This window comes from Pleurodeles waltl, chromosome 10, assembly GCF_031143425.1.
Source record: "Pleurodeles waltl isolate 20211129_DDA chromosome 10, aPleWal1.hap1.20221129, whole genome shotgun sequence".
NCBI classification, from domain to species: Eukaryota; Metazoa; Chordata; class Amphibia; order Caudata; family Salamandridae; genus Pleurodeles; species Pleurodeles waltl.
The window spans coordinates 327366763-327392435 of NC_090449.1; the positions used below are offsets into that span (position 1 = coordinate 327366763).

At 48.3% G+C, this 25673-nt stretch overlaps 20 non-coding genes across 20 annotated transcripts; all 20 read right to left on the reverse strand.

The window, feature by feature from the left end:
* Window positions 1–174: 174 nt before the first annotated feature.
* On the reverse strand, window positions 175–247 carry TRNAV-UAC (transfer RNA valine (anticodon UAC)). The gene has a single exon. It is a non-coding gene; the product is annotated as a tRNA-Val (tRNA).
* Window positions 248–691: 444 nt separating this feature from the next.
* On the reverse strand, window positions 692–763 carry TRNAP-UGG (transfer RNA proline (anticodon UGG)). Its single transcript has one exon. It is a non-coding gene; the product is annotated as a tRNA-Pro (tRNA).
* Window positions 764–2099: 1336 nt separating this feature from the next.
* On the reverse strand, window positions 2100–2172 carry TRNAV-AAC (transfer RNA valine (anticodon AAC)). The gene has a single exon. It is a non-coding gene; the product is annotated as a tRNA-Val (tRNA).
* Window positions 2173–3693: 1521 nt separating this feature from the next.
* On the reverse strand, window positions 3694–3766 carry TRNAV-UAC (transfer RNA valine (anticodon UAC)). The gene has a single exon. It is a non-coding gene; the product is annotated as a tRNA-Val (tRNA).
* Window positions 3767–5618: 1852 nt separating this feature from the next.
* TRNAV-AAC (transfer RNA valine (anticodon AAC)) lies at window positions 5619–5691 on the reverse strand. Its single transcript has one exon. It is a non-coding gene; the product is annotated as a tRNA-Val (tRNA).
* A 1522-nt stretch (window positions 5692–7213) lies between these two features.
* Window positions 7214–7286, reverse strand: TRNAV-UAC (transfer RNA valine (anticodon UAC)). The gene has a single exon. It is a non-coding gene; the product is annotated as a tRNA-Val (tRNA).
* Window positions 7287–7730: 444 nt separating this feature from the next.
* Window positions 7731–7802, reverse strand: TRNAP-UGG (transfer RNA proline (anticodon UGG)). The gene has a single exon. It is a non-coding gene; the product is annotated as a tRNA-Pro (tRNA).
* A 1336-nt stretch (window positions 7803–9138) lies between these two features.
* TRNAV-AAC (transfer RNA valine (anticodon AAC)) lies at window positions 9139–9211 on the reverse strand. The gene has a single exon. It is a non-coding gene; the product is annotated as a tRNA-Val (tRNA).
* Window positions 9212–10732: 1521 nt separating this feature from the next.
* On the reverse strand, window positions 10733–10805 carry TRNAV-UAC (transfer RNA valine (anticodon UAC)). The gene has a single exon. It is a non-coding gene; the product is annotated as a tRNA-Val (tRNA).
* A 444-nt stretch (window positions 10806–11249) lies between these two features.
* Window positions 11250–11321, reverse strand: TRNAP-UGG (transfer RNA proline (anticodon UGG)). Its single transcript has one exon. It is a non-coding gene; the product is annotated as a tRNA-Pro (tRNA).
* A 1336-nt stretch (window positions 11322–12657) lies between these two features.
* On the reverse strand, window positions 12658–12730 carry TRNAV-AAC (transfer RNA valine (anticodon AAC)). Its single transcript has one exon. It is a non-coding gene; the product is annotated as a tRNA-Val (tRNA).
* Window positions 12731–14250: 1520 nt separating this feature from the next.
* TRNAV-UAC (transfer RNA valine (anticodon UAC)) lies at window positions 14251–14323 on the reverse strand. Its single transcript has one exon. It is a non-coding gene; the product is annotated as a tRNA-Val (tRNA).
* Window positions 14324–14767: 444 nt separating this feature from the next.
* TRNAP-UGG (transfer RNA proline (anticodon UGG)) lies at window positions 14768–14839 on the reverse strand. The gene has a single exon. It is a non-coding gene; the product is annotated as a tRNA-Pro (tRNA).
* Window positions 14840–17769: 2930 nt separating this feature from the next.
* Window positions 17770–17842, reverse strand: TRNAV-UAC (transfer RNA valine (anticodon UAC)). The gene has a single exon. It is a non-coding gene; the product is annotated as a tRNA-Val (tRNA).
* A 444-nt stretch (window positions 17843–18286) lies between these two features.
* On the reverse strand, window positions 18287–18358 carry TRNAP-UGG (transfer RNA proline (anticodon UGG)). The gene has a single exon. It is a non-coding gene; the product is annotated as a tRNA-Pro (tRNA).
* A 1336-nt stretch (window positions 18359–19694) lies between these two features.
* TRNAV-AAC (transfer RNA valine (anticodon AAC)) lies at window positions 19695–19767 on the reverse strand. The gene has a single exon. It is a non-coding gene; the product is annotated as a tRNA-Val (tRNA).
* A 1521-nt stretch (window positions 19768–21288) lies between these two features.
* Window positions 21289–21361, reverse strand: TRNAV-UAC (transfer RNA valine (anticodon UAC)). Its single transcript has one exon. It is a non-coding gene; the product is annotated as a tRNA-Val (tRNA).
* Window positions 21362–23213: 1852 nt separating this feature from the next.
* Window positions 23214–23286, reverse strand: TRNAV-AAC (transfer RNA valine (anticodon AAC)). The gene has a single exon. It is a non-coding gene; the product is annotated as a tRNA-Val (tRNA).
* Window positions 23287–24807: 1521 nt separating this feature from the next.
* TRNAV-UAC (transfer RNA valine (anticodon UAC)) lies at window positions 24808–24880 on the reverse strand. Its single transcript has one exon. It is a non-coding gene; the product is annotated as a tRNA-Val (tRNA).
* A 444-nt stretch (window positions 24881–25324) lies between these two features.
* Window positions 25325–25396, reverse strand: TRNAP-UGG (transfer RNA proline (anticodon UGG)). Its single transcript has one exon. It is a non-coding gene; the product is annotated as a tRNA-Pro (tRNA).
* Window positions 25397–25673: the final 277 nt, after the last annotated feature.

Sequence of the window (25673 nt, forward strand, 5' to 3'; positions counted from 1 at the left end):
AAGGGAGCAACTGACTGCCGTAAGGTGTATCGTCTTCTCTTGGTGAGTTGAGACCGATGCCCTTGGAGCGTAGTACCTCACGATGGTGAGGGATAGACACAGCCTCTTTAATTTCAATTTACCTGTCAGGTGAGGTGGTAAATGCAAATAATGTGATAAAGCACAGCAACTTGCTGTTTCTGCCTGGCCTCGAACCAGGGACCTTTCGCGTGTAAGGCGAACGTGATAACCACTACACTACAGAAACAGACATGCCTGCTTACTTGCTTCATGTGGCTATGCATTGGACTGGAACCACTGCACTGGAAACAGACACACCTGCTTTCTTTATGTGGCTATGCTTTGGACTGGAATGCAAGGACTAAGGGACAATATTCATGACGCTCAAAGCTGAGCCTTTCTGACAGGATCTCTTCCTTTGGAAGAAAGGAACTGGGATCACTTTCATTCCAAGAGGTGATTTCAAAACCAGCCCTGCAATTACTTTGGAGAAGCACTGTGCATTTCATGTTCCAACGAGAAGTGCTGCTCCAACACAAAAAAGCAGTTAGAAAGAAATCCCGCACTCCTTCATCATGCCGAACTGCCTCGACACCAGTAGAAAGCATGCAATGCATTCCACCATGGCATCTTACAAGAGTGGAAAGCAGAAATACTCCTGTTTAAAAACAGATCGAACCTATGAAGGCACGGGCTCGTCCGGGATTTGAACCCGGGACCTCTCACACCCAAAGCGAGAATCATACCCCTAGACCAACGAGCCTGCTGCTGCAAAAGCCTTTCAAACATCTTCTGAAGTGTCTTTGTGAAAAAGCAGGGCCACTTGGAGACTCTCCTTCTAAGCGTGCCATAGCAATTGATGTTTTGTGCCAAGGGTTTTTTTTTTGCCTCTAGCAAGGCAAGAGGTAGTCAAGAAGCCCTATGCTAGCAAGCTGAACTGTGGCGCTGATGAGAAAAGCAGACCCTTTCTGGTAGTTGTACGCCTCCGCAGGACCTGGGCCCTTGCACCGTAGACTTCCAGACCAGAAGCACTGAAGGGCCTGCCATCTCTTGCGCCTGAGCCAGAGGAGCATGCCTCTTGTATTCAAGCACAATTGCTCGCTCAGTGCTCGATCAGGCGAGATTTATATGAGTGCCTCACAGGCCTGAAACACTCACCTGGGAGACGCGGGGTGGCTGAATTCCCAGAATGGCCTTCGATAGGAAAATCACCTCCTTTCCTCCCGACTCATTTCAGAATTGGGTGAAAATCGCAAGACAGTGTTCAGGGGTGCATGGGTACTGCCTACTCCCAGCTGCCTCTCTGTCTTCTTCATGTTAATTTCAAGTCACAAGGAGGGACCATTGCCATTCTGCTCCGCCCACCTAACCAGGAAACCCAGGTTGAGCTTGTCTGCCTGTTGTTGTTGCAGGGGCAGTGCCTTCTCTGCCCAAAAGTGGCAGGAGAGCCTCACTTCAAACGATGGAATCAACTGCTTAAGTAGAAACCAGCATGGTAGTTACAGTGATAAGGTGCAGCTCTAACAGAAGGCGTGACTGAGATGCCCCTTCCAGAAATACATGGAATGCTGATTGAGGGCCCAGCCGGAGGGTTGGTGGATTTCTTTTCATATGCTACAGCAGCTTGCAAAGATAGTGTTGTGGGGAGCTGGCTGTGCAAGCAGAGGAAGATTTAAGGGCAGAAAATAGACCTATCAGAAGTGCGATATGAACCCACAACTACATGAGCAAACCAGGATGCTTAGCTTAACTGAAGATCAAGCTCTCTTGAGGCTGCCGCCTTAGACCACTCGGCCATCCTGACAGCTGAGTCTGTGTTTAGGTCTGACTCCTCAGTCTGCACTTGTCGATGCTGCCGCTTGCAATGTTCCTATCAAGGTGACAGGTTTAAAGGCCCCACAATATAACATGGCCAAGAAAAAAAAAAGTAAAAAACAGAATAAGAAACCAGGCACATGCACGACTACGCAAAGATGCAGATAACTTTTTACCGGCCTGCAATAGTAATACAAGTTTTACACAGGTCACAAGTTTTTAAAGGCCATCCCTGAGTGAGACTAAGCTTTTAGGGAGCAAACACAAAAGCAGACACTGCCCATTGTTTCTGCCCGGTCTCGACCCGGGGACCTTTCGCGTGTTAGGCGAACGTGATAACCACTACACTACAGAAACAAGCATGAGGGCTTGACTGAAGGAGCAAAATTCCCCTCATATGTTTGCCCGATTGCCTCTATACTTGATCAGCAGTTGCTCGCAAAGCGAGGAGTAAGTGTGAAAATTGCAGCGTTGTCAGCCAGCAAGCGTACACTCAGATGTACTGAAAAGTCACAGCTGCGGGTAGAGACAAATATCTGATGCCTAAATGCCTGAAACCAGAGCCTGTGAAAGCATCACACAGAGCACACTGAAAGCAAGCAGGAAGGAAGCCAAGGCATGGTGATCCTTTTTTTCTCCTGAGGCTAAAAATATTTTGCACAACAATGCTTTGAGTGGAATGAGGAATCTTCAAGCTTTGTGTATTTTGAGTAAAATTTGTGTGTTTTCTGCTAAAAAGGGTGTGTTGGGGATTTGGACCCGGACACCAACGAGCGAGGGCACAGAAGCACCACTGCTCAGACCCTGCTCCTAGGGTTGAGGGCAGAGAGTGGGCGAATACATCGCAAGGCAAGAAAATGCACATGGTTCTCTCTTCTGCAATATGACTAGAGTCATTTCCATGGTCGTCATCGAACATGACATAAAACGCCTCTATCCTTTAGACCTTTTGGCCCATAATTACAAGAGGATGACTGAGTGAGACGCTCTGCCAAATTTGGCAGCCTCGCACTCAGTCATTTTCAAAATGCAGGGAAGCGCCGTATTTAGTAGAATACAGCGCACCCCTGTGCTTCCCTCTGCGCCAGCTCTAAATTAGCTGCCGAGCACCAACGCAGCCATCCTTGCGCCATGGTACAAGGATGGCTGCGTGGAGGGGGAAATTGTTTTTGTTCAGGAAGGCACACCTTCCTGCACAACAGAAATCTTCAGTGGCGATATGTTCGTGCAGCACACATAGAAAGAGCAAAAATGAGGAGAAATGAAAACATTTCTGCTCGTTTCTCCACTATAACGACACCCATTGTATGGCGCTTGGATTTTGGCGCTGCCACAGATTTACAAAAACTCGTAAAACTGGAGCAGCATCAAAATGCTATGGTGTTGCAGTGGCCCACCCAGAGCAACGCCCATTGCACGCCCCTTCCAGGGAAAGGGCTGCGTGTGAAGGGGCCGTATTTACAAGGTGGTGTTAAGCCACAAAACGTGGTTGAACGGCGTCTTGTAAATACGGCACAGTACATAGTGCCACCGGGGCGTCACTAAAGATGATGTGCCGGTGGCGATAGGGCCTTGTAAGTCTGGCCCTTTCTTTGCTCAAGGTGTATGTTCTTGGTGAAGGTAGGAAAGCCATTTTCGCTCTCATACCTTCCTTCCTTGGCTGGCTTGACCACAGTAGGCCCAGGCTTCAATGGAAAGGTCAAAAAGGGAGCAACTGACTGCCGTAAGGTGTATCGTCTTCTCTTGGTGAGTTGAGACCGATGCCCTTGGAGCGTAGTACCTCACGATGGTGAGGGATAGACACAGCCTCTTTAATTTCAATTTACCTGTCAGGTGAGGTGGTAAATGCAAATAATGTGATAAAGCACAGCAACTTGCTGTTTCTGCCTGGCCTCGAACCAGGGACCTTTCGCGTGTAAGGCGAACGTGATAACCACTACACTACAGAAACAGACATGCCTGCTTATTTGCTTCATGTGGCTATGCATTGGACTGGAACCACTGCACTGGAAACAGACACACCTGCTTTCTTTATGTGGCTATGCTTTGGACTGGAATGCAAGGACTAAGGGACAATATTCATGACGCTCAAAGCTGAGCCTTTCTGACAGGATCTCTTCCTTTGGAAGAAAGGAACTGGGATCACTTTCATTCCAAGAGGTGATTTCAAAACCAGCTCTGCAATTACTTTGGAGAAGCACTGTGCATTTCATGTTCCAACGAGAAGTGCTGCTCCAACACAAAAAAGCAGTTAGAAAGAAATCCCGCACTCCTTCATCATGCCGAACTGCCTCGACACCAGTAGAAAGCATGCAATGCATTCCACCATGGCATCTTACAAGAGTGGAAAGCAGAAATACTCCTGTTTAAAAACAGATCGAACCTATGAAGGCACGGGCTCGTCCGGGATTTGAACCCGGGACCTCTCACACCCAAAGCGAGAATCATACCCCTAGACCAACTAGCCTGCTGCTGCAAAAGCCTTTCAAACATCTTCTGAAGTGTCTTTGTGAAAAAGCAGGGCCACTTGGAGACTCTCCTTCTAAGCGTGCCATAGCAATTGATGTTTTGTGCCAAGGGTTTTTTTTTTGCCTCTAGCAAGGCAAGAGGTAGTCAAGAAGCCCTATGCTAGCAAGCTGAACTGTGGCGCTGATGAGAAAAGCAGACCCTTTCTGGTAGTTGTACGCCTCCGCAGGACCTGGGCCCTTGCACCGTAGACTTCCAGACCAGAAGCACTGAAGGGCCTGCCATCTCTTGCGCCTGAGCCAGAGGAGCATGCCTCTTGTATTCAAGCACAATTGCTCGCTCAGTGCTCGATCAGGCGAGATTTATATGAGTGCCTCACAGGCCTGAAACACTCACCTGGGAGACGCGGGGTGGCTGAATTCCCAGAATGGCCTTCGATAGGAAAATCACCTCCTTTCCTCCCGACTCATTTCAGAATTGGGTGAAAATCGCAAGACAGTGTTCAGGGGTGCATGGGTACTGCCTACTCCCAGCTGCCTCTCTGTCTTCTTCATGTTAATTTCAAGTCACAAGGAGGGACCATTGCCATTCTGCTCCGCCCACCTAACCAGGAAACCCAGGTTGAGCTTGTCTGCCTGTTGTTGTTGCAGGGGCAGTGCCTTCTCTGCCCAAAAGTGGCAGGAGAGCCTCACTTCAAACGATGGAATCAACTGCTTAAGTAGAAACCAGCATGGTAGTTACAGTGATAAGGTGCAGCTCTAACAGAAGGCGTGACTGAGATGCCCCTTCCAGAAATACATGGAATGCTGATTGAGGGCCCAGCCGGAGGGTTGGTGGATTTCTTTTCATATGCTACAGCAGCTTGCAAAGATAGTGTTGTGGGGAGCTGGCTGTGCAAGCAGAGGAAGATTTAAGGGCAGAAAATAGACCTATCAGAAGTGCGATATGAACCCACAACTACATGAGCAAACCAGGATGCTTAGCTTAACTGAAGATCAAGCTCTCTTGAGGCTGCCGCCTTAGACCACTCGGCCATCCTGACAGCTGAGTCTGTGTTTAGGTCTGACTCCTCAGTCTGCACTTGTCGATGCTGCCGCTTGCAATGTTCCTATCAAGGTGACAGGTTTAAAGGCCCCACAATATAACATGGCCAAGAAAAAAAAAAGTAAAAAACAGAATAAGAAACCAGGCACATGCACGACTACGCAAAGATGCAGATAACTTTTTACCGGCCTGCAATAGTAATACAAGTTTTACACAGGTCACAAGTTTTTAAAGGCCATCCCTGAGTGAGACTAAGCTTTTAGGGAGCAAACACAAAAGCAGACACTGCCCATTGTTTCTGCCCGGTCTCGAACCGGGGACCTTTCGCGTGTTAGGCGAACGTGATAACCACTACACTACAGAAACAAGCATGAGGGCTTGACTGAAGGAGCAAAATTCCCCTCATATGTTTGCCCGATTGCCTCTATACTTGATCAGCAGTTGCTCGCAAAGCGAGGAGTAAGTGTGAAAATTGCAGCGTTGTCAGCCAGCAAGCGTACACTCAGATGTACTGAAAAGTCACAGCTGCGGGTAGAGACAAATATCTGATGCCTAAATGCCTGAAACCAGAGCCTGTGAAAGCATCACACAGAGCACACTGAAAGCAAGCAGGAAGGAAGCCAAGGCATGGTGATCCTTTTTTTTCTCCTGAGGCTAAAAATATTTTGCACAACAATGCTTTGAGTGGAATGAGGAATCTTCAAGCTTTGTGTATTTTGAGTAAAATTTGTGTGTTTTCTGCTAAAAAGGGTGTGTTGGGGATTTGGACCCGGACACCAACGAGCGAGGGCACAGAAGCACCACTGCTCAGACCCTGCTCCTAGGGTTGAGGGCAGAGAGTGGGCGAATACATCGCAAGGCAAGAAAATGCACATGGTTCTCTCTTCTGCAATATGACTAGAGTCATTTCCATGGTCGTCATCGAACATGACATAAAACGCCTCTATCCTTTAGACCTTTTGGCCCATAATTACAAGAGGATGACTGAGTGAGACGCTCTGCCAAATTTGGCAGCCTCGCACTCAGTCATTTTCAAAATGCAGGGAAGCGCCGTATTTAGTAGAATACAGCGCACCCCTGTGCTTCCCTCTGCGCCAGCTCTAAATTAGCTGCCGAGCACCAACGCAGCCATCCTTGCGCCATGGTACAAGGATGGCTGCGTGGAGGGGGAAATTGTTTTTGTTCAGGAAGGCACACCTTCCTGCACAACAGAAATCTTCAGTGGCGATATGTTCGTGCAGCACACATAGAAAGAGCAAAAATGAGGAGAAATGAAAACATTTCTGCTCGTTTCTCCACTATAACGACACCCATTGTATGGCGCTTGGATTTTGGCGCTGCCACAGATTTACAAAAACTCGTAAAACTGGAGCAGCATCAAAATGCTATGGTGTTGCAGTGGCCCACCCAGAGCAACGCCCATTGCACGCCCCTTCCAGGGAAAGGGCTGCGTGTGAAGGGGCCGTATTTACAAGGTGGTGTTAAGCCACAAAACGTGGTTGAACGGCGTCTTGTAAATACGGCACAGTACATAGTGCCACCGGGGCGTCACTAAAGATGATGTGCCGGTGGCGATAGGGCCTTGTAAGTCTGGCCCTTTCTTTGCTCAAGGTGTATGTTCTTGGTGAAGGTAGGAAAGCCATTTTCGCTCTCATACCTTCCTTCCTTGGCTGGCTTGACCACAGTAGGCCCAGGCTTCAATGGAAAGGTCAAAAAGGGAGCAACTGACTGCCGTAAGGTGTATCGTCTTCTCTTGGTGAGTTGAGACCGATGCCCTTGGAGCGTAGTACCTCACGATGGTGAGGGATAGACACAGCCTCTTTAATTTCAATTTACCTGTCAGGTGAGGTGGTAAATGCAAATAATGTGATAAAGCACAGCAACTTGCTGTTTCTGCCTGGCCTCGAACCAGGGACCTTTCGCGTGTAAGGTGAACGTGATAACCACTACACTACAGAAACAGACATGCCTGCTTATTTGCTTCATGTGGCTATGCATTGGACTGGAACCACTGCACTGGAAACAGACACACCTGCTTTCTTTATGTGGCTATGCTTTGGACTGGAATGCAAGGACTAAGGGACAATATTCATGACGCTCAAAGCTGAGCCTTTCTGACAGGATCTCTTCCTTTGGAAGAAAGGAACTGGGATCACTTTCATTCCAAGAGGTGATTTCAAAACCAGCCCTGCAATTACTTTGGAGAAGCACTGTGCATTTCATGTTCCAACGAGAAGTGCTGCTCCAACACAAAAAAGCAGTTAGAAAGAAATCCCGCACTCCTTCATCATGCCGAACTGCCTCGACACCAGTAGAAAGCATGCAATGCATTCCACCATGGCATCTTACAAGAGTGGAAAGCAGAAATACTCCTGTTTAAAAACAGATCGAACCTATGAAGGCACGGGCTCGTCCGGGATTTGAACCCGGGACCTCTCACACCCAAAGCGAGAATCATACCCCTAGACCAACGAGCCTGCTGCTGCAAAAGCCTTTCAAACATCTTCTGAAGTGTCTTTGTGAAAAAGCAGGGCCACTTGGAGACTCTCCTTCTAAGCGTGCCATAGCAATTGATGTTTTGTGCCAAGGGTTTTTTTTTTGCCTCTAGCAAGGCAAGAGGTAGTCAAGAAGCCCTATGCTAGCAAGCTGAACTGTGGCGCTGATGAGAAAAGCAGACCCTTTCTGGTAGTTGTACGCCTCCGCAGGACCTGGGCCCTTGCACCGTAGACTTCCAGACCAGAAGCACTGAAGGGCCTGCCATCTCTTGCACCTGAGCCAGAGGAGCATGCCTCTTGTATTCAAGCACAATTGCTCGCTCAGTGCTCGATCAAGCGAGATTTATATGAGTGCCTCACAGGCCTGAAACACTCACCTGGGAGACGCGGGGTGGCTGAATTCCCAGAATGGCCTTCGATAGGAAAATCACCTCCTTTCCTCCCGACTCATTTCAGAATTGGGTGAAAATCGCAAGACAGTGTTCAGGGGTGCATGGGTACTGCCTACTCCCAGCTGCCTCTCTGTCTTCTTCATGTTAATTTCAAGTCACAAGGAGGGACCATTGCCATTCTGCTCCGCCCACCTAACCAGGAAACCCAGGTTGAGCTTGTCTGCCTGTTGTTGTTGCAGGGGCAGTGCCTTCTCTGCCCAAAAGTGGCAGGAGAGCCTCACTTCAAACGATGGAATCAACTGCTTAAGTAGAAACCAGCATGGTAGTTACAGTGATAAGGTGCAGCTCTAACAGAAGGCGTGACTGAGATGCCCCTTCCAGAAATACATGGAATGCTGATTGAGGGCCCAGCCGGAGGGTTGGTGGATTTCTTTTCATATGCTACAGCAGCTTGCAAAGATAGTGTTGTGGGGAGCTGGCTGTGCAAGCAGAGGAAGATTTAAGGGCAGAAAATAGACCTATCAGAAGTGCGATATGAACCCACAACTACATGAGCAAACCAGGATGCTTAGCTTAACTGAAGATCAAGCTCTCTTGAGGCTGCCGCCTTAGACCACTCGGCCATCCTGACAGCTGAGTCTGTGTTTAGGTCTGACTCCTCAGTCTGCACTTGTCGATGCTGCCGCTTGCAATGTTCCTATCAAGGTGACAGGTTTAAAGGCCCCACAATATAACATGGCCAAGAAAAAAAAAAGTAAAAAACAGAATAAGAAACCAGGCACATGCACGACTACGCAAAGATGCAGATAACTTTTTACCGGCCTGCAATAGTAATACAAGTTTTACACAGGTCACAAGTTTTTAAAGGCCATCCCTGAGTGAGACTAAGCTTTTAGGGAGCAAACACAAAAGCAGACACTGCCCATTGTTTCTGCCCGGTCTCGAACCGGGGACCTTTCGCGTGTTAGGCGAACGTGATAACCACTACACTACAGAAACAAGCATGAGGGCTTGACTGAAGGAGCAAAATTCCCCTCATATGTTTGCCCGATTGCCTCTATACTTGATCAGCAGTTGCTCGCAAAGCGAGGAGTAAGTGTGAAAATTGCAGCGTTGTCAGCCAGCAAGCGTACACTCAGATGTACTGAAAAGTCACAGCTGCGGGTAGAGACAAATATCTGATGCCTAAATGCCTGAAACCAGAGCCTGTGAAAGCATCACACAGAGCACACTGAAAGCAAGCAGGAAGGAAGCCAAGGCATGGTGATCCTTTTTTTCTCCTGAGGCTAAAAATATTTTGCACAACAATGCTTTGAGTGGAATGAGGAATCTTCAAGCTTTGTGTATTTTGAGTAAAATTTGTGTGTTTTCTGCTAAAAAGGGTGTGTTGGGGATTTGGACCCGGACACCAACGAGCGAGGGCACAGAAGCACCACTGCTCAGACCCTGCTCCTAGGGTTGAGGGCAGAGAGTGGGCGAATACATCGCAAGGCAAGAAAATGCACATGGTTCTCTCTTCTGCAATATGACTAGAGTCATTTCCATGGTCGTCATCGAACATGACATAAAACGCCTCTATCCTTTAGACCTTTTGGCCCATAATTACAAGAGGATGACTGAGTGAGACGCTCTGCCAAATTTGGCAGCCTCGCACTCAGTCATTTTCAAAATGCAGGGAAGCGCCGTATTTAGTAGAATACAGCGCACCCCTGTGCTTCCCTCTGCGCCAGCTCTAAATTAGCTGCCGAGCACCAACGCAGCCATCCTTGCGCCATGGTACAAGGATGGCTGCGTGGAGGGGGAAATTGTTTTTGTTCAGGAAGGCACACCTTCCTGCACAACAGAAATCTTCAGTGGCGATATGTTCGTGCAGCACACATAGAAAGAGCAAAAATGAGGAGAAATGAAAACATTTCTGCTCGTTTCTCCACTATAACGACACCCATTGTATGGCGCTTGGATTTTGGCGCTGCCACAGATTTACAAAAACTCGTAAAACTGGAGCAGCATCAAAATGCTATGGTGTTGCAGTGGCCCACCCAGAGCAACGCCCATTGCACGCCCCTTCCAGGGAAAGGGCTGCGTGTGAAGGGGCCGTATTTACAAGGTGGTGTTAAGCCACAAAACGTGGTTGAACGGCGTCTTGTAAATACGGCACAGTACATAGTGCCACCGGGGCGTCACTAAAGATGATGTGCCGGTGGCGATAGGGCCTTGTAAGTCTGGCCCTTTCTTTGCTCAAGGTGTATGTTCTTGGTGAAGGTAGGAAAGCCATTTTCGCTCTCATACCTTCCTTCCTTGGCTGGCTTGACCACAGTAGGCCCAGGCTTCAATGGAAAGGTCAAAAAGGGAGCAACTGACTGCCGTAAGGTGTATCGTCTTCTCTTGGTGAGTTGAGACCGATGCCCTTGGAGCGTAGTACCTCACGATGGTGAGGGATAGACACAGCCTCTTTAATTTCAATTTACCTGTCAGGTGAGGTGGTAAATGCAAATAATGTGATAAAGCACAGCAACTTGCTGTTTCTGCCTGGCCTCGAACCAGGGACCTTTCGCGTGTAAGGCGAACGTGATAACCACTACACTACAGAAACAGACATGCCTGCTTATTTGCTTCATGTGGCTATGCATTGGACTGGAACCACTGCACTGGAAACAGACACACCTGCTTTCTTTATGTGGCTATGCTTTGGACTGGAATGCAAGGACTAAGGGACAATATTCATGACGCTCAAAGCTGAGCCTTTCTGACAGGATCTCTTCCTTTGGAAGAAAGGAACTGGGATCACTTTCATTCCAAGAGGTGATTTCAAAACCAGCCCTGCAATTACTTTGGAGAAGCACTGTGCATTTCATGTTCCAACGAGAAGTGCTGCTCCAACACAAAAAAGCAGTTAGAAAGAAATCCCGCACTCCTTCATCATGCCGAACTGCCTCGACACCAGTAGAAAGCATGCAATGCATTCCACCATGGCATCTTACAAGAGTGGAAAGCAGAAATACTCCTGTTTAAAAACAGATCGAACCTATGAAGGCACGGGCTCGTCCGGGATTTGAACCCGGGACCTCTCACACCCAAAGCGAGAATCATACCCCTAGACCAACGAGCCTGCTGCTGCAAAAGCCTTTCAAACATCTTCTGAAGTGTCTTTGTGAAAAAGCAGGGCCACTTGGAGACTCTCCTTCTAAGCGTGCCATAGCAATTGATGTTTTGTGCCAAGGGTTTTTTTTTTGCCTCTAGCAAGGCAAGAGGTAGTCAAGAAGCCCTATGCTAGCAAGCTGAACTGTGGCGCTGATGAGAAAAGCAGACCCTTTCTGGTAGTTGTACGCCTCCGCAGGACCTGGGCCCTTGCACCGTAGACTTCCAGACCAGAAGCACTGAAGGGCCTGCCATCTCTTGCGCCTGAGCCAGAGGAGCATGCCTCTTGTATTCAAGCACAATTGCTCGCTCAGTGCTCGATCAGGCGAGATTTATATGAGTGCCTCACAGGCCTGAAACACTCACCTGGGAGACGCGGGGTGGCTGAATTCCCAGAATGGCCTTCGATAGGAAAATCACCTCCTTTCCTCCCGACTCATTTCAGAATTGGGTGAAAATCGCAAGACAGTGTTCAGGGGTGCATGGGTACTGCCTACTCCCAGCTGCCTCTCTGTCTTCTTCATGTTAATTTCAAGTCACAAGGAGGGACCATTGCCATTCTGCTCCGCCCACCTAACCAGGAAACCCAGGTTGAGCTTGTCTGCCTGTTGTTGTTGCAGGGGCAGTGCCTTCTCTGCCCAAAAGTGGCAGGAGAGCCTCACTTCAAACGATGGAATCAACTGCTTAAGTAGAAACCAGCATGGTAGTTACAGTGATAAGGTGCAGCTCTAACAGAAGGCGTGACTGAGATGCCCCTTCCAGAAATACATGGAATGCTGATTGAGGGCCCAGCCGGAGGGTTGGTGGATTTCTTTTCATATGCTACAGCAGCTTGCAAAGATAGTGTTGTGGGGAGCTGGCTGTGCAAGCAGAGGAAGATTTAAGGGCAGAAAATAGACCTATCAGAAGTGCGATATGAACCCACAACTACATGAGCAAACCAGGATGCTTAGCTTAACTGAAGATCAAGCTCTCTTGAGGCTGCCGCCTTAGACCACTCGGCCATCCTGACAGCTGAGTCTGTGTTTAGGTCTGACTCCTCAGTCTGCACTTGTCGATGCTGCCGCTTGCAATGTTCCTATCAAGGTGACAGGTTTAAAGGCCCCACAATATAACATGGCCAAGAAAAAAAAAAGTAAAAAACAGAATAAGAAACCAGGCACATGCACGACTACGCAAAGATGCAGATAACTTTTTACCGGCCTGCAATAGTAATACAAGTTTTACACAGGTCACAAGTTTTTAAAGGCCATCCCTGAGTGAGACTAAGCTTTTAGGGAGCAAACACAAAAGCAGACACTGCCCATTGTTTCTGCCCGGTCTCGAACCGGGGACCTTTCGCGTGTTAGGCGAACGTGATAACCACTACACTACAGAAACAAGCATGAGGGCTTGACTGAAGGAGCAAAATTCCCCTCATATGTTTGCCCGATTGCCTCTATACTTGATCAGCAGTTGCTCGCAAAGCGAGGAGTAAGTGTGAAAATTGCAGCGTTGTCAGCCAGCAAGCGTACACTCAGATGTACTGAAAAGTCACAGCTGCGGGTAGAGACAAATATCTGATGCCTAAATGCCTGAAACCAGAGCCTGTGAAAGCATCACACAGAGCACACTGAAAGCAAGCAGGAAGGAAGCCAAGGCATGGTGATCCTTTTTTTCTCCTGAGGCTAAAAATATTTTGCACAACAATGCTTTGAGTGGAATGAGGAATCTTCAAGCTTTGTGTATTTTGAGTAAAATTTGTGTGTTTTCTGCTAAAAAGGGTGTGTTGGGGATTTGGACCCGGACACCAACGAGCGAGGGCACAGAAGCACCACTGCTCAGACCCTGCTCCTAGGGTTGAGGGCAGAGAGTGGGCGAATACATCGCAAGGCAAGAAAATGCACATGGTTCTCTCTTCTGCAATATGACTAGAGTCATTTCCATGGTCGTCATCGAACATGACATAAAACGCCTCTATCCTTTAGACCTTTTGGCCCATAATTACAAGAGGATGACTGAGTGAGACGCTCTGCCAAATTTGGCAGCCTCGCACTCAGTCATTTTCAAAATGCAGGAAAGCGCCGTATTTAGTAGAATACAGCGCACCCCTGTGCTTCCCTCTGCGCCAGCTCTAAATTAGCTGCCGAGCACCAACGCAGCCATCCTTGCGCCATGGTACAAGGATGGCTGCGTGGAGGGGGAAATTGTTTTTGTTCAGGAAGGCACGCCATCCTGCACAACAGAAATCTTCAGTGGCGATATATTCGTGCAGCACACATAGAAAGAGCAAAAATGAGGAGAAATGAAAACATTTCTGCTCGTTTCTCCACTATAACGACACCCATTGTATGGCGCTTGGATTTTGGCGCTGCCACAGATTTACAAAAACTCGTAAAACTGGAGCAGCATCAAAATGCTATGGTGTTGCAGTGGCCCACCCAGAGCAACGCCCATTGCACGCCCCTTCCAGGGAAAGGGCTGCGTGTGAAGGGGCCGTATTTACAAGGTGGTGTTAAGCCACAAAACGTGGTTGAACGGCGTCTTGTAAATACGGCACAGTTCATAGTGCCACCGGGGCGTCACTAAAGATGATGTGCCGGTGGCGATAGGGCCTTGTAAGTCTGGCCCTTTCTTTGCTCAAGGTGTATGTTCTTGGTGAAGGTAGGAAAGCCATTTTCGCTCTCATACCTTCCTTCCTTGGCTGGCTTGACCACAGTAGGCCCAGGCTTCAATGAAAGGTCAAAAAGGGAGCAACTGACTGCCGTAAGGTGTATCGTCTTCTCTTGGTGAGTTGAGACCGATGCCCTTGGAGCGTAGTACCTCACGATGGTGAGGGATAGACACAGCCTCTTTAATTTCAATTTACCTGTCAGGTGAGGTGGTAAATGCAAATAATGTGATAAAGCACAGCAACTTGCTGTTTCTGCCTGGCCTCGAACCAGGGACCTTTCGCGTGTAAGGCGAACGTGATAACCACTACACTACAGAAACAGACATGCCTGCTTATTTGCTTCATGTGGCTATGCATTGGACTGGAACCACTGCACTGGAAACAGACACACCTGCTTTCTTTATGTGGCTATGCTTTGGACTGGAATGCAAGGACTAAGGGACAATATTCATGACGCTCAAAGCTGAGCCTTTCTGACAGGATCTCTTCCTTTGGAAGAAAGGAACTGGGATCACTTTCATTCCAAGAGGTGATTTCAAAACCAGCCCTGCAATTACTTTGGAGAAGCACTGTGCATTTCATGTTCCAACGAGAAGTGTTGCTCCAACACAAAAAAGCAGTTAGAAAGAAATCCCGCACTCCTTCATCATGCCGAACTGCCTCGACACCAGTAGAAAGCATGCAATGCATTCCACCATGGCATCTTACAAGAGTGGAAAGCAGAAATACTCCTGTTTAAAAACAGATCGAACCTATGAAGGCACGGGCTCGTCCGGGATTTGAACCCGGGACCTCTCACACCCAAAGCGAGAATCATACCCCTAGACCAACGAGCCTGCTGCTGCAAAAGCCTTTCAAACATCTTCTGAAGTGTCTTTGTGAAAAAGCAGGGCCACTTGGAGACTCTCCTTCTAAGCGTGCCATAGCAATTGATGTTTTGTGCCAAGGGTTTTTTTTTTGCCTCTAGCAAGGCAAGAGGTAGTCAAGAAGCCCTATGCTAGCAAGCTGAACTGTGGCGCTGATGAGAAAAGCAGACCCTTTCTGGTAGTTGTACGCCTCCGCAGGACCTGGGCCCTTGCACCGTAGACTTCCAGACCAGAAGCACTGAAGGGCCTGCCATCTCTTGCGCCTGAGCCAGAGGAGCATGCCTCTTGTATTCAAGCACAATTGCTCGCTCAGTGCTCGATCAGGCGAGATTTATATGAGTGCCTCACAGGCCTGAAACACTCACCTGGGAGACGCGGGGTGGCTGAATTCCCAGCATGGCCTTCGATAGGAAAATCACCTCCTTTCCTCCCGACTCATTTCAGAATTGGGTGAAAATCGCAAGACAGTGTTCAGGGGTGCATGGGTACTGCCTACTCCCAGCTGCCTCTCTGTCTTCTTCATGTTAATTTCAAGTCACAAGGAGGGACCATTGCCATTCTGCTCCGCCCACCTAACCAGGAAACCCAGGTTGAGCTTGTCTGCCTGTTGTTGTTGCAGGGGCAGTGCCTTCTCTGCCCAAAAGTGGCAGGAGAGCCTCACTTCAAACGATGGAATCAACTGCTTAAGTAGAAACCAGCATGGTAGTTACAGTGATAAGGTGCAGCTCTAACAGAAGGCGTGACTGAGATGCCCCTTCCAGAAATACATGGAATGCTGATTGAGGGCCCAGCCGGAGGGTTGGTGGATTTCTTTTCATATGCTACAGCAGCTTGCAAAGATAGTGTTGTGGGGAGCTGGCTGTGCAAGCAGAGGAAGATTTAAGGGCAGAAAATAGACCTATCAGAAGTGCGATATGAACCCACAACTACATGAGCAAACCAGGATGCTTAGCTTAACTGAAGATCAAGCTCTCTTGAGGCTGCCGCCTTAGACCACTCGGCCATCCTGACAGCTGAGTCTGTGTTTAGGTCTGACTCCTCAGTCTGCACTTGTCGATGCTGCCGCTTGCAATGTTCCTATCAAGGTGACAGGTTTAAAGGCCCCACAATATAACATGGCCAAGAAAAAAAAAAGTAAAAAACAGAATAAGAAACCAGGCACATGCACGACTACGCAAAGATGCAGATAACTTTTTACCGGCCTGCAATAGTAATACAAGTTTTACACAGGTCACAAGTTTTTAAAGGCCATCCCTGAGTGAGACTAAGCTTTTAGGGAGCAAACACAAAAGCAGACACTGCCCATTGTTTCTGCCCGGTCTCAACCCGGGGACCTTTCGCGTGTTAGGCGAACGTGATAACCACTACACTACAGAAACAAGCATGAGGGCTTGACTGAAGGAGCAAAATTCCCCTCATATGTTTGCCCGATTGCCTCTATACTTGATCAGCAGTTGCTCGCAAAGCGAGGAGTAAGTGTGAAAATTGCAGCGTTGTCAGCCAGCAAGCGTACACTCAGATGTACTGAAAAGTCACAGCTGCGGGTAGAGACAAATATCTGATGCCTAAATGCCTGAAACCAGAGCCTGTGAAAGCATCACACAGAGCACACTGAAAGCAAGCAGGAAGGAAGCCAAGGCATGGTGATCCTTTTTTTCTCCTGAGGCTAAAAATATTTTGCACAACAATGCTTTGAGTGGAATGAGGAATCTTCAAGCTTTGTGTATTTTGAGTAAAATTTGTGTGTTTTCTGCTAAAAAGGGTGTGTTGGGGATTTGGACCCGGACACCAACGAGCGAGGGCACAGAAGCACCACTGCTCAGACCCTGCTCCTAGGGTTGAGGGCAGAGAGTGGGCGAATACATCGCAAGGCAAGAAAATGCACATGGTTCTCTCTTCTGCAATATGACTAGAGTCATTTCCATGGTCGTCATCGAACATGACATAAAACGCCTCTATCCTTTAGACCTTTTGGCCCATAATTACAAGAGGATGACTGAGTGAGACGCTCTGCCAAATTTGGCAGCCTCGCACTCAGTCATTTTCAAAATGCAGGGAAGCGCCGTATTTAGTAGAATACAGCGCACCCCTGTGCTTCCCTCTGCGCCAGCTCTAAATTAGCTGCCGAGCACCAACGCAGCCATCCTTGCGCCATGGTACAAGGATGGCTGCGTGGAGGGGGAAATTGTTTTTGTTCAGGAAGGCACACCTTCCTGCACAACAGAAATCTTCAGTGGCGATATGTTCGTGCAGCACACATAGAAAGAGCAAAAATGAGGAGAAATGAAAACATTTCTGCTCGTTTCTCCACTATAACGACACCCATTGTATGGCGCTTAGTTTTTGGCGCTGCCACAGATTTACAAAAACTCGTAAAACTGGAGCAGCATCAAAATGCTATGGTGTTGCAGTGGCCCACCCAGAGCAACGCCCATTGCACGCCCCTTCCAGGGAAAGGGCTGCGTGTGAAGGGGCCGTATTTACAAGGTGGTGTTAAGCCACAAAACGTGGTTGAACGGCGTCTTGTAAATACGGCACAGTACATAGTGCCACCGGGGCGTCACTAAAGATGATGTGCCGGTGGCGATAGGGCCTTGTAAGTCTGGCCCTTTCTTTGCTCAAGGTGTATGTTCTTGGTGAAGGTAGGAAAGCCATTTTCGCTCTCATACCTTCCTTCCTTGGCTGGCTTGACCACAGTAGGCCCAGGCTTCAATGGAAAGGTCAAAAAGGGAGCAACTGACTGCCGTAAGGTGTATCGTCTTCTCTTGGTGAGTTGAGACCGATGCCCTTGGAGCGTAGTACCTCACGATGGTGAGGGATAGACACAGCCTCTTTAATTTCAATTTACCTGTCAGGTGAGGTGGTAAATGCAAATAATGTGATAAAGCACAGCAACTTGCTGTTTCTGCCTGGCCTCGAACCAGGGACCTTTCGCGTGTAAGGTGAACGTGATAACCACTACACTACAGAAACAGACATGCCTGCTTATTTGCTTCATGTGGCTATGCATTGGACTGGAACCACTGCACTGGAAACAGACACACCTGCTTTCTTTATGTGGCTATGCTTTGGACTGGAATGCAAGGACTAAGGGACAATATTCATGACGCTCAAAGCTGAGCCTTTCTGACAGGATCTCTTCCTTTGGAAGAAAGGAACTGGGATCACTTTCATTCCAAGAGGTGATTTCAAAACCAGCCCTGCAATTACTTTGGAGAAGCACTGTGCATTTCATGTTCCAACGAGAAGTGCTGCTCCAACACAAAAAAGCAGTTAGAAAGAAATCCCGCACTCCTTCATCATGCCGAACTGCCTCGACACCAGTAGAAAGCATGCAATGCATTCCACCATGGCATCTTACAAGAGTGGAAAGCAGAAATACTCCTGTTTAAAAACAGATCGAACCTATGAAGGCACGGGCTCGTCCGGGATTTGAACCCGGGACCTCTCACACCCAAAGCGAGAATCATACCCCTAGACCAACGAGCCTGCTGCTGCAAAAGCCTTTCAAACATCTTCTGAAGTGTCTTTGTGAAAAAGCAGGGCCACTTGGAGACTCTCCTTCTAAGCGTGCCATAGCAATTGATGTTTTGTGCCAAGGGTTTTTTTTTTGCCTCTAGCAAGGCAAGAGGTAGTCAAGAAGCCCTATGCTAGCAAGCTGAACTGTGGCGCTGATGAGAAAAGCAGACCCTTTCTGGTAGTTGTACGCCTCCGCAGGACCTGGGCCCTTGCACCGTAGACTTCCAGACCAGAAGCACTGAAGGGCCTGCCATCTCTTGCGCCTGAGCCAGAGGAGCATGCCTCTTGTATTCAAGCACAATTGCTCGCTCAGTGCTCGATCAGGCGAGATTTATATGAGTGCCTCACAGGCCTGAAACACTCACCTGGGAGACGCGGGGTGGCTGAATTCCCAGAATGGCCTTCGATAGGAAAATCACCTCCTTTCCTCCCGACTCATTTCAGAATTGGGTGAAAATCGCAAGACAGTGTTCAGGGGTGCATGGGTACTGCCTACTCCCAGCTGCCTCTCTGTCTTCTTCATGTTAATTTCAAGTCACAAGGAGGGACCATTGCCATTCTGCTCCGCCCACCTAACCAGGAAACCCAGGTTGAGCTTGTCTGCCTGTTGTTGTTGCAGGGGCAGTGCCTTCTCTGCCCAAAAGTGGCAGGAGAGCCTCACTTCAAACGATGGAATCAACTGCTTAAGTAGAAACCAGCATGGTAGTTACAGTGATAAGGTGCAGCTCTAACAGAAGGCGTGACTGAGATGCCCCTTCCAGAAATACATGGAATGCTGATTGAGGGCCCAGCCGGAGGGTTGGTGGATTTCTTTTCATATGCTACAGCAGCTTGCAAAGATAGTGTTGTGGGGAGCTGGCTGTGCAAGCAGAGGAAGATTTAAGGGCAGAAAATAGACCTATCAGAAGTGCGATATGAACCCACAACTACATGAGCAAACCAGGATGCTTAGCTTAACTGAAGATCAAGCTCTCTTGAGGCTGCCGCCTTAGACCACTCGGCCATCCTGACAGCTGAGTCTGTGTTTAGGTCTGACTCCTCAGTCTGCACTTGTCGATGCTGCCGCTTGCAATGTTCCTATCAAGGTGACAGGTTTAAAGGCCCCACAATATAACATGGCCAAGAAAAAAAAAAGTAAAAAACAGAATAAGAAACCAGGCACATGCACGACTACGCAAAGATGCAGATAACTTTTTACCGGCCTGCAATAGTAATACAAGTTTTACACAGGTCACAAGTTTTTAAAGGCCATCCCTGAGTGAGACTAAGCTTTTAGGGAGCAAACACAAAAGCAGACACTGCCCATTGTTTCTGCCCGGTCTCGAACCGGGGACCTTTCGCGTGTTAGGCGAACGTGATAACCACTACACTACAGAAACAAGCATGAGGGTTTGACTGAAGGAGCAAAATTCCCCTCATATGTTTGCCCGATTGCCTCTATACTTGATCAGCAGTTGCTCGCAAAGCGAGGAGTAAGTGTGAAAATTGCAGCGTTGTCAGCCAGCAAGCGTACACTCAGATGTACTGAAAAGTCACAGCTGCGGGTAGAGACAAATATCTGATGCCTAAATGCCTGAAACCAGAGCCTGTGAAAGCATCACACAGAGCACACTGAAAGCAAGCAGGAAGGAAGCCAAGGCATGGTGATCCTTTTTTTCTCCTGAGGCTAAAAATATTTTGCACAACAATGCTTTGAGTGGAATGAGGAATCTTCAAGCTTTGTGTATTTTGAGTAAAATTTGTGTGTTTTCTGCTAAAAAGGGTGTGTTGGGGATTTGGACCCGGACACCAACGAGCGAGGGCACAGAAGCACCACTGCTCAGACCCTGCTCCTAGGGTTGAGGGCAGAGAGTGGGCGAATACATCACAAGGCAAGAAAATGCACATGGTTCTCTCTTCTGCAATATGACTAGAGTCATTTCCATGGTCGTCATCGAACATGACATAAAACGCCTCTATCCTTTAGACCTTTTGGCCCATAATTACAAGAGGATGACTGAGTGAGACGCTCTGCCAAATTTGGCAGCCTCGCACTCAGTCATTTTCAAAATGCAGGGAAGCGCCGTATTTAGTAGAATACAGCGCACCCCTGTGCTTCCCTCTGCGCCAGCTCTAAATTAGCTGCCGAGCACCAACGCAGCCATCCTTGCGCCATGGTACAAGGATGGCTGCGTGGAGGGGGAAATTGTTTTTGTTCAGGAAGGCACACCTTCCTGCACAACAGAAATCTTCAGTGGCGATATGTTCGTGCAGCACACATAGAAAGAGCAAAAATGAGGAGAAATGAAAACATTTCTGCTCGTTTCTCCACTATAACGACACCCATTGTATGGCGCTTGGATTTTGGCGCTGCCACAGATTTACAAAAACTCGTAAAACTGGAGCAGCATCAAAATGCTATGGTGTTGCAGTGGCCCACCCAGAGCAACGCCCATTGCACGCCCCTTCCAGGGAAAGGGCTGCGTGTGAAGGGGCCGTATTTACAAGGTGGTGTTAAGCCACAAAACGTGGTTGAACGGCGTCTTGTAAATACGGCACAGTACATAGTGCCACCGGGGCGTCACTAAAGATGATGTGCCGGTGGCGATAGGGCCTTGTAAGTCTGGCCCTTTCTTTGCTCAAGGTGTATGTTCTTGGTGAAGGTAGGAAAGCCATTTTCGCTCTCATACCTTCCTTCCTTGGCTGGCTTGACCACAGTAGGCCCAGGCTTCAATGGAAAGGTCAAAAAGGGAGCAACTGACTGCCGTAAGGTGTATCGTCTTCTCTTGGTGAGTTGAGACCGATGCCCTTGGAGCGTAGTACCTCACGATGGTGAGGGATAGACACAGCCTCTTTAATTTCAATTTACCTGTCAGGTGAGGTGGTAAATGCAAATAATGTGATAAAGCACAGCAACTTGCTGTTTCTGCCTGGCCTCGAACCAGGGACCTTTCGCGTGTAAGGCGAACGTGATAACCACTACACTACAGAAACAGACATGCCTGCTTATTTGCTTCATGTGGCTATGCATTGGACTGGAACCACTGCACTGGAAACAGACACACCTGCTTTCTTTATGTGGCTATGCTTTGGACTGGAATGCAAGGACTAAGGGACAATATTCATGACGCTCAAAGCTGAGCCTTTCTGACAGGATCTCTTCCTTTGGAAGAAAGGAACTGGGATCACTTTCATTCCAAGAGGTGATTTCAAAACCAGCCCTGCAATTACTTTGGAGAAGCACTGTGCATTTCATGTTCCAACGAGAAGTGCTGCTCCAACACAAAAAAGCAGTTAGAAAGAAATCCCGCACTCCTTCATCATGCCGAACTGCCTCGACACCAGTAGAAAGCATGCAATGCATTCCACCATGGCATCTTACAAGAGTGGAAAGCAGAAATACTCCTGTTTAAAAACAGATCGAACCTATGAAGGCACGGGCTCGTCTGGGATTTGAACCCGGGACCTCTCACACCCAAAGCGAGAATCATACCCCTAGACCAACGAGCCTGCTGCTGCAAAAGCCTTTCAAACATCTTCTGAAGTGTCTTTGTGAAAAAGCAGGGCCACTTGGAGACTCTCCTTCTAAGCGTGCCATAGCAATTGATGTTTTGTGCCAAGGTTTTTTTTTTTGCCTCTAGCAAGGCAAGAGGTAGTCAAGAAGCCCTATGCTAGCAAGCTGAACTGTGGCGCTGATGAGAAAAGCAGACCCTTTCTGGTAGTTGTACGCCTCCGCAGGACCTGGGCCCTTGCACCGTAGACTTCCAGACCAGAAGCACTGAAGGGCCTGCCATCTCTTGCGCCTGAGCCAGAGGAGCATGCCTCTTGTATTCAAGCACAATTGCTCGCTCAGTGCTCGATCAGGCGAGATTTATATGAGTGCCTCACAGGCCTGAAACACTCACCTGGGAGACGCGGGGTGGCTGAATTCCCAGAATGGCCTTCGATAGGAAAATCACCTCCTTTCCTCCCGACTCATTTCAGAATTGGGTGAAAATCGCAAGACAGTGTTCAGGGGTGCATGGGTACTGCCTACTCCCAGCTGCCTCTCTGTCTTCTTCATGTTAATTTCAAGTCACAAGGAGGGACCATTGCCATTCTGCTCCGCCCACCTAACCAGGAAACCCAGGTTGAGCTTGTCTGCCTGTTGTTGTTGCAGGGGCAGTGCCTTCTCTGCCCAAAAGTGGCAGGAGAGCCTCACTTCAAACGATGGAATCAACTGCTTAAGTAGAAACCAGCATGGTAGTTACAGTGATAAGGTGCAGCTCTAACAGAAGGCGTGACTGAGATGCCCCTTCCAGAAATACATGGAATGCTGATTGAGGGCCCAGCCGGAGGGTTGGTGGATTTCTTTTCATATGCTACAGCAGCTTGCAAAGATAGTGTTGTGGGGAGCTGGCTGTGCAAGCAGAGGAAGATTTAAGGGCAGAAAATAGACCTATCAGAAGTGCGATATGAACCCACAACTACATGAGCAAACCAGGATGCTTAGCTTAACTGAAGATCAAGCTCTCTTGAGGCTGCCGCCTTAGACCACTCGGCCATCCTGACAGCTGAGTCTGTGTTTAGGTCTGACTCCTCAGTCTGCACTTGTCGATGCTGCCGCTTGCAATGTTCCTATCAAGGTGACAGGTTTAAAGGCCCCACAATATAACATGGCCAAGAAAAAAAAAAGTAAAAAACAGAATAAGAAACCAGGCACATGCACGACTACGCAAAGATGCAGATAACTTTTTACCGGCCTGCAATAGTAATACAAGTTTTACACAGGTCACAAGTTTTTAAAGGCCATCCCTGAGTGAGACTAAGCTTTTAGGGAGCAAACACAAAAGCAGACACTGCCCATTGTTTCTGCCCGGTCTCGAACCGGGGACCTTTCGCGTGTTAGGCGAACGTGATAACCACTACACTACAGAAACAAGCATGAGGGCTTGACTGAAGGAGCAAAATTCCCCTCATATGTTTGCCCGATTGCCTCTATACTTGATCAGCAGTTGCTCGCAAAGCGAGGAGTAAGTGTGAAAATTGCAGCGTTGTCAGCCAGCAAGCGTACACTCAGATGTACTGAAAAGTCACAGCTGCGGGTAGAGACAAATATCTGATGCCTAAATGCCTGAAACCAGAGCCTGTGAAAGCATCACACAGAGCACACTGAAAGCAAGCAGGAAGGAAGCCAAGGCATGGTGATCCTTTTTTTCTCCTGAGGCTAAAAATATTTTGCACAACAATGCTTTGAGTGGAATGAGGAATCTTCAAGCTTTGTGTATTTTGAGTAAAATTTGTGTGTTTTCTGCTAAAAAGGGTGTGTTGGGGATTTGGACCCGGACACCAACGAGCGAGGGCACAGAAGCACCACTGCTCAGACCCTGCTCCTAGGGTTGAGGGCAGAGAGTGGGCGAATACATCGCAAGGCAAGAAAATGCACATGGTTCTCTCTTCTGCAATATGACTAGAGTCATTTCCATGGTCGTCATCGAACATGACATAAAACGCCTCTATCCTTTAGACCTTTTGGCCCATAATTACAAGAGGATGACTGAGTGAGACGCTCTGCCAAATTTGGCAGCCTCGCACTCAGTCATTTTCAAAATGCAGGGAAGCGCCGTATTTAGTAGAATACAGCGCACCCCTGTGCTTCCCTCTGCGCCAGCTCTAAATTAGCTGCCGAGCACCAACGCAGCCATCCTTGCGCCATGGTACAAGGATGGCTGCGTGGAGGGGGAAATTGTTTTTGTTCAGGAAGGCACACCTTCCTGCACAACAGAAATCTTCAGTGGCGATATGTTCGTGCAGCACACATAGAAAGAGCAAAAATGAGGAGAAATGAAAACATTTCTGCTCGTTTCTCCACTATAACGACACCCATTGTATGGCGCTTGGATTTTGGCGCTGCCACAGATTTACAAAAACTCGTAAAACTGGAGCAGCATCAAAATGCTATGGTGTTGCAGTGGCCCACCCAGAGCAACGCCCATTGCACGCCCCTTCCAGGGAAAGGGCTGCGTGTGAAGGGGCCGTATTTACAAGGTGGTGTTAAGCCACAAAACGTGGTTGAACGGCGTCTTGTAAATACGGCACAGTACATAGTGCCACCGGGGCGTCACTAAAGATGATGTGCCGGTGGCGATAGGGCCTTGTAAGTCTGGCCCTTTCTTTGCTCAAGGTGTATGTTCTTGGTGAAGGTAGGAAAGCCATTTTCGCTCTCATACCTTCCTTCCTTGGCTGGCTTGACCACAGTAGGCCCAGGCTTCAATGGAAAGGTCAAAAAGGGAGCAACTGACTGCCGTAAGGTGTATCGTCTTCTCTTGGTGAGTTGAGACCGATGCCCTTGGAGCGTAGTACCTCACGATGGTGAGGGATAGACACAGCCTCTTTAATTTCAATTTACCTGTCAGGTGAGGTGGTAAATGCAAATAATGTGATAAAGCACAGCAACTTGCTGTTTCTGCCTGGCCTCGAACCAGGGACCTTTCGCGTGTAAGGCGAACGTGATAACCACTACACTACAGAAACAGACATGCCTGCTTATTTGCTTCATGTGGCTATGCATTGGACTGGAACCACTGCACTGGAAACAGACACACCTGCTTTCTTTATGTGGCTATGCTTTGGACTGGAATGCAAGGACTAAGGGACAATATTCATGACGCTCAAAGCTGAGCCTTTCTGACAGGATCTCTTCCTTTGGAAGAAAGGAACTGGGATCACTTTCATTCCAAGAGGTGATTTCAAAACCAGCCCTGCAATTACTTTGGAGAAGCACTGTGCATTTCATGTTCCAACGAGAAGTGCTGCTCCAACACAAAAAAGCAGTTAGAAAGAAATCCCGCACTCCTTCATCATGCCGAACTGCCTCGACACCAGTAGAAAGCATGCAATGCATTCCACCATGGCATCTTACAAGAGTGGAAAGCAGAAATACTCCTGTTTAAAAACAGATCGAACCTATGAAGGCACGGGCTCGTCCGGGATTTGAACCCGGGACCTCTCACACCCAAAGCGAGAATCATACCCCTAGACCAACGAGCCTGCTGCTGCAAAAGCCTTTCAAACATCTTCTGAAGTGTCTTTGTGAAAAAGCAGGGCCACTTGGAGACTCTCCTTCTAAGCGTGCCATAGCAATTGATGTTTTGTGCCAAGGGTTTTTTTTTTGCCTCTAGCAAGGCAAGAGGTAGTCAAGAAGCCCTATGCTAGCAAGCTGAACTGTGGCGCTGATGAGAAAAGCAGACCCTTTCTGGTAGTTGTACGCCTCCGCAGGACCTGGGCCCTTGCACCGTAGACTTCCAGACCAGAAGCACTGAAGGGC